Source organism: Plectropomus leopardus, chromosome 23 (genome assembly GCF_026936395.1).
Source record: "Plectropomus leopardus strain MGB_pleo_1.0 chromosome 23, ASM2693639v1, whole genome shotgun sequence".
Lineage (NCBI taxonomy): Eukaryota > Metazoa > Chordata > Actinopteri > Perciformes > Serranidae > Plectropomus > Plectropomus leopardus.
This window is the reverse complement of record NC_142198.1, coordinates 22,624,907-22,631,139: the sequence shown is the minus strand read 5'-3', so window position 1 is coordinate 22,631,139 and position 6,233 is coordinate 22,624,907. Positions and strand designations below refer to the sequence as shown.

Below are 6,233 nucleotides of genomic sequence, written 5' to 3'. Positions count from 1 at the left end.
GACAATTTAACAAGACATGGCCCAAAAAAGAGCAAGAAATCAGTAAGAAGAAAAAAAAAGTTACATGAAAATTAGCAAGAAAATAAATAAATAAAGGTTAAAAAAAGAAAAGTTTAAAATAAAATAAATAAATAAAGGTTAAAAAAGAAAAGATTAAAAGAAAAGAAATAAAAAGGGCTTGAAAAAAAGAGTATTTTTAAATATGTAATTATAATGAGTACAGTTTTCTGGACAAATTTCCTATATTTATTTTTCTTTATTTCCACTTCTAAAAAATTCTTTTCAGATCTTTTGCTCGTTACTTTAATTAATTTCTTGCAATTTGTGGGACATTTCTTGTCAGGTTGCCCGCCGCCTCTTCCCCATGATTTAGAGAGAAATCACACTAATTTGCTTAAATACCTATAATTATAATTATCTTATATATTTATTACAGAATTATTTTCAGATCCTTTCCTTTTTTCTTTATGGGCTTTTTTTTTGTGCTAGTTTTCAGGTAATAACTTCTAATTTTTTTTTTTTTTCCCTAATGCTTGGGTCATTTCTTCTTTAGTTGCAATCTTCCCATGTTTTGGAAAGAAATTAGTCAGATTTGCTTGGGTTTTGAGGGGGGTTAAACATCTCAACTCTTGCATGCTGTAAAATTTAAAAGTAATAAACATGTTAAATCGAGAATCTAGTTACTCTGGATCTGAAAAATCTGTAATTAGTTTGGATTTGAAAAGTTAGTCAATATAAAGTTACTTAAATCTTCACTTGTTTAAATGTTTGCATTGCTTAAAAAAAACTGTGAAAGGCTGTGCCTGACTGGAAGAACCCAAATGTATATATTTTAAGACAGAAATACACTTAAAACGACTAAAATTTTCTTAAAACCATTTATTTAAATGAGTGATTGAACAGATAATAGAAATAAAGAGAAAAAGAAGAGAAAAGAAAAAGACGATATAAATCTATAAAAAATATAAAGCGTTAATACAAATTAGGAAAGTACTTCCATTATAGTTATCAATAATTACTTCAGAGTAATCAATAGTTAGAGTACCTAAACCCCCAAAGCACCAAACAGTGTATAAAAAGGTGTTTAGTATTGATGGATTCAGGTCTAGATCCCGGCAGCAGCTTTTGTCACCAACAAAACCTCAGCGTTTCTTGGCCCCTCCTCCCAGCTCCTCCCACATGGTGCTGCTTTTTGAGGCAATTTTTGAATATCTGTGTAAAAAGGCAGTATCAGCATAAACTCTGGGGTTTAATTACTCAATGGTTCAATGGTTCAGACATCATTTATAACTATTATTGCACAGCGTTGCATATGTGTATAATTATGACCTATTACGAGTCAGTGCTAAATAAAGTACCAGACGTCATTATTTTGAATCCAGTTCAGGGTATTGCTTGTTGATAGTCTCATAACATTTCCTCTTGTTGTTCACATTAACTAAATGGTAAACAGACTTACACTTGCAAAGCACTTTTCTAGTCTTCCAACCTCCCAAAAGTGTTTTTAACATCAGACACCTGTGACGAAGCTTAAACAAACTCACACACTGCAGTACCGTTGTGCTGTTACATGGTGCACTCCAGCAATTCAGTGTTAAACCTTTAGCTCTGCATCTGACCTGCGTTAACAGAAACACCGAATTTTGTAAATAAAAACCTCAAAAAAACAAAATTATATGAATAAATATGAATTCATTAGAGCTAGAAGGTTGTTTCTACACTTTCGCAGTGCTTTTCGCTTGTTGTCGTGGATTTGAAGAGTAAAGCCTCTTGCACCACTGTCTTCCCCTCATTCGCGTTTTGGTTGTCCGGTTGTCTATCTGTGAGACGATAAGGAGAGAGTAGTGAATCCCTAAAAAAATCAAAGCAGAATGTTTCAATCACATCAGACTTCTTCAAGGTCAAAACGTGGGGTCAAAGACCTGTGTGCAGTTAATACATGTTGGTTTTTACTCATGTAAATTTAAAGATTTTTAAATTATTTTTAGCCTAACAGGATGTCTAAGATTTAAGATAGCGGGTTTTAAGGGACCAATAGCTTGTTAAAGGAATCTGACCGCAGCAGCAGAAAACTGATGTCAAGTAATAAGTCTTAAAACAACCAAAAATGCTGATTTACATGTTGATGCATATGCATATATTTAATATTTAAAGTTATACTCATCTTGCCAGGTGGTGGCAATGCACCCCATGCAGTTCTGACTCTGAGGACCGCTTCATTCCCAAACTAAACGCTAAACCCACTTCAGCCCCTCATTTTTTTGGACACAGACATGTCAGGTTTTTTTTAATGAAACATAAATTAAAGTGGCAGTGTAAAGTCCAAAAATGTAGTTAGTTGCCTGAGTGCGACACCAGGCCATCAAAGTTTGGGAAAGTAAACAGAATACAATCAATTATAAAAACATTGAGAAATGTATGACTTACTGCACCGCCGGTATTTCCAGATGAGACAAGAGATCAAAGCAAGAACCCAAGGGCAAGAAAGACAGCGACGATGATGCGGATCGTGTGGTCAGTAGGAGGGGGGTATGTGGGATTACCAGAGCCATTGATCGGGCTGTTATCACCCCCTGAAAGAATGAGAGAAGTTTAACATTGCGGCTTAACTGCAGACTTCTAATATTGTACTGATCTGCTCGTACATCCATTTTCTCTAGCAGTCCTGCCGCCTATCCCTGAATGCATTTGGCCGGACGAGGAAGCACAAAAACGTGTCAAATAAAACCTCAGTGTGGCTCTCTTTGTTTTTACTATTCCTCCGTTACAATATTTAAAACTGATCCACTGACCAAAGAGCAGGCGTGGCAGAAAAAAAAAAATGTTGATATGCCATGCGCCCTCTCCAACTTCCGTATTATTTTACATGGCTGAGGATCAAAGACGTATATTAATGCTGTAATGACTGACTTTTAATTAAACGGGTCTGTCTCTGCAGGTGTAAGACACAAATAGTTTTGGAAATGGTGTTACATGACCAGAGCAAACAAAGAAAAAAGGACTGTGGCATTTCTGTTTGCTCAAAAGGTAGAAAACCTACAACTCCCAGAATGCACTGCGCCACACCAGACCAATAATGATGCTGCTGGGGTGTGACGCAATAAGAAGTTGTACATGCGAAACAATGGTGGCTGGCCAGGTAAAAACAATCTCATATTTCAGTTAAACGTAATGCTAAAACATGTTTCTGAAAACATTTAAGGCGAGAAACAGAGAACTCGGTGACAGAGTCCTGAAATATTTACGATCAGAACTGCCTAGTTTTACCGTTTGATGGGATTTTGGTTTGGAGTTTGAGAGATAGAGAGGTGGGTCTGTCTCTGGATCTGCCAAAAACATAAACTTGATTGTTACAGCGCCACCTTGAGGTCAGTGAGCACCCTTTTTTTGTGCCTAAGCAGCGGCTGGAATTTGCAACTAGTGTTCTCAACTGACCGAAAAAATTACAATTCAGCCAATAAAGCCGATTTAGCCGATCATTCTCTGGAGGTTCAACACTACCAGAGACCCTTTTCACTTTGTTTTCACATTGCCATTTGATATATTGCCATAAAATAAATTATAGTCGCTTTAAATGAAAGATAAACTAAAACTGTTAAAGAACAAAAGCAAATCAGAGCAAGAAATCCATAATAAAATGCTTTAGAGAAGACGGGTTTTGAAAAATTAAATTAAATTACATTTAAAACACTGTTAAATAATGTCTTAAACTTAAAAGCAGTAAGGGGAAATCTGAATGGTCAGAAAGGCAGTATGACACATAATGAACTTATGTCATCTCAGACCACAGGGGACAGCACGTGTTTTTATTTATCAAAAAAAGAATCCTATAACAATATATATAATATATCAACAATATCATATTGCATGAAATTCTGTATGAAAGGAAGATTAACTGCTGGGTTTGGGAATAAATAACTCAAGGTATTTACTTACCAGTCTGATCTCCTTTGTCGCTTTCCTTCACTGAAAAATAAACAGTCATTTTGTGTTAGTTGTTTTAAAGCGCAGGAACACGGGGGTGGTTGGGGGCAAAGTAATAAAAAAATAAATAAAATAAAAAGGGCATTACCTAAAAAAAGAAAAAAAAAGTGTTTAATAATTCTGTAACATAATTTCAAAATGTAATTGTGATATTTAGCTCAACATTAGTTTTCTAAATCTCAAGCTCTTAGTCTAAAGTAGATATTTTTTTGCTATATTGCTCATTGCCTTTTTCCCATGTTTTTAACAGAAATTGTATGAACTCACTCAGGGTTCAAAGGTTCAAATATTTGTGAAAGGATCTAAAAGCACCGCAAGGGAGGTGATGTTGCTCCAGGTTTCGAAGGGTTAAGTTAGATATACTTACTAACAATGAGAGTAATGTTGAACTTGTCAGTGCGTGACAAATTACGAACATGGCAGGTGTAATTTCCTTCATCCAGTTGATTCGTGTTTTTAATCATTAGTGAACAATTTCCGCTGAGTTTGGAAAGTGATGTTCTGCCTTTGAAGTGTTTGTCCTGTTGAACTAGATAGTCACCATTGCTTCGATAGAGGTGCACAATTTTATTATTTCGGGTCCAATTCACTGTTTTAATCGTGTTTGGCATCTGGCATGGCAGAGTGGCGTTTTCCCCGGCCTTTACCACAACGGTTTTCTGTGAGTCAGCGACATTATTCTGTCCTGAGGAGAAACAAACATTATCTTTAGAATTTCTGTTGCAGCAACATTGAACACTTTGTTTTTGAATATTAAATACCTATTAAAAGGTGAACAGCTGAACAGCAGCTGGTCCTAACTGTGACATTACTTTGTGAAGTTTTCACACAGAACACGGACCTTAATAAAAGTGTAGCCAAGTGTCCATCCAAACCTTTATTTGTTGTTTGAATGACACATTTTCTCTCTTTTGTTTTAAACAGATCTATTTGGTAACGTTTTGAAAAAGCTGTTATTGTTGAGATATGATGACAAAGGATCTAATACTTTTGGATTTTCATATAGAGAGGTGAAATTAAATAACATTAATAACTACTTCTGTTTTAACAGTTATATGATACATGTGACTGTACATGGTTAGCGGCACAAGAACAATAACATGCTTTGTTTATCATGACACTGTTTTTAAAGGTGCTATTTAAACAAGGTTATTATTATTAGCAGAATTTTTATATGAGCTAATTAAGAGAGATACGATGCATTATTTTACAATACAATATGATTCAGAAATCTATATAGGAAAAGAAAAATGCCCATTTCTATGCATCAGTGGTGGCGGTAAACACTGGAAAAGCCTGACTACACAAACATTCACGATGAGCAAAAAAAACACCTGAATACTGGAGAGCAGAGCTCAGGACAAGGGAATCAGACATTCAGCCGTTAACGCATCTTTCATTCTGTCTTGATTGTGTTTATCATTAGTGCGTTTAAAAAACTAAAAATAAATATAAAAATAAAAAATGAATTAAATTACCTTCATTTACTCCCACAACGAGAATGGAGACAATGAACAGCAGGCGTGTAAACATGGATCCTCTATCATCGGGATTATTTCCAGTCTTTTGATGGATCAAACCGAGCTGTGTAAAACCGCGTCAACAGTCAGTTACTTTCGTTTTCGCCTTCAGTCGCTTTCTCCTTTGGGAGTTTCCTCCCACAGTCCAAAGACATGCAGCTCTAAATTGCACTTAGATGTGACTGTGTGTACGGTTGTCTGCAGAGGGCCCTTCTAACTTCTAACAAAAATGTTCAAGTCGCACTTGACACCCAGCGCTTCCACTTTAAACATATTGCACTGTCGCCACCTGTTGGTCTAACTACGAATAAATTCAGACCAAATCAGAACAAATCAAATCAAACTAAATGTGTAAACAAATAATCATACAGTATTATGCATGTATGTAATGTTTGAAATAACTCACCATTAAAAGTGTCCCTTCCTGCACTTCCTTGATGCAAAATCATCAATGATGTCTTCATATGATATTTGCTTCCCCACATCATGGTTGATGCTCATGATGGCCAAACCACTCAGACGTTCCCGGGACATGGAAGATCTCAGATAGTTCTTGATCATTTCTAACTTGCTGAAGCTCCTCTCAGCTGAGGCAACTGTCACAGGCAGAGTGACAGCAATTCTCAGGGCTGTCCAAAGGTTAGGATAGAGTTCCTCCAGATTTATATTATTATTTACTATATAATTATTATTTATTTAGCACCATTGTCATAATATTTCACAAATGTT

General features: G+C 35.7%; 1 long non-coding RNA gene across 1 annotated transcript; it reads right to left on the bottom strand.

Moving 5' to 3' along the window:
* Positions 1–2,464: 2,464 nt before the first annotated feature.
* LOC121940275 (uncharacterized) lies at positions 2,465–5,857 on the bottom strand. Its single transcript, XR_015775686.1, has 3 exons — positions 5,463–5,857; positions 3,937–3,966; positions 2,465–2,573 (listed from the first exon to the last, which is right to left on the bottom strand). It is a non-coding gene; the product is annotated as an uncharacterized LOC121940275 (long non-coding RNA).
* Between the last annotated feature and the right edge of the window lie 376 nt (positions 5,858–6,233).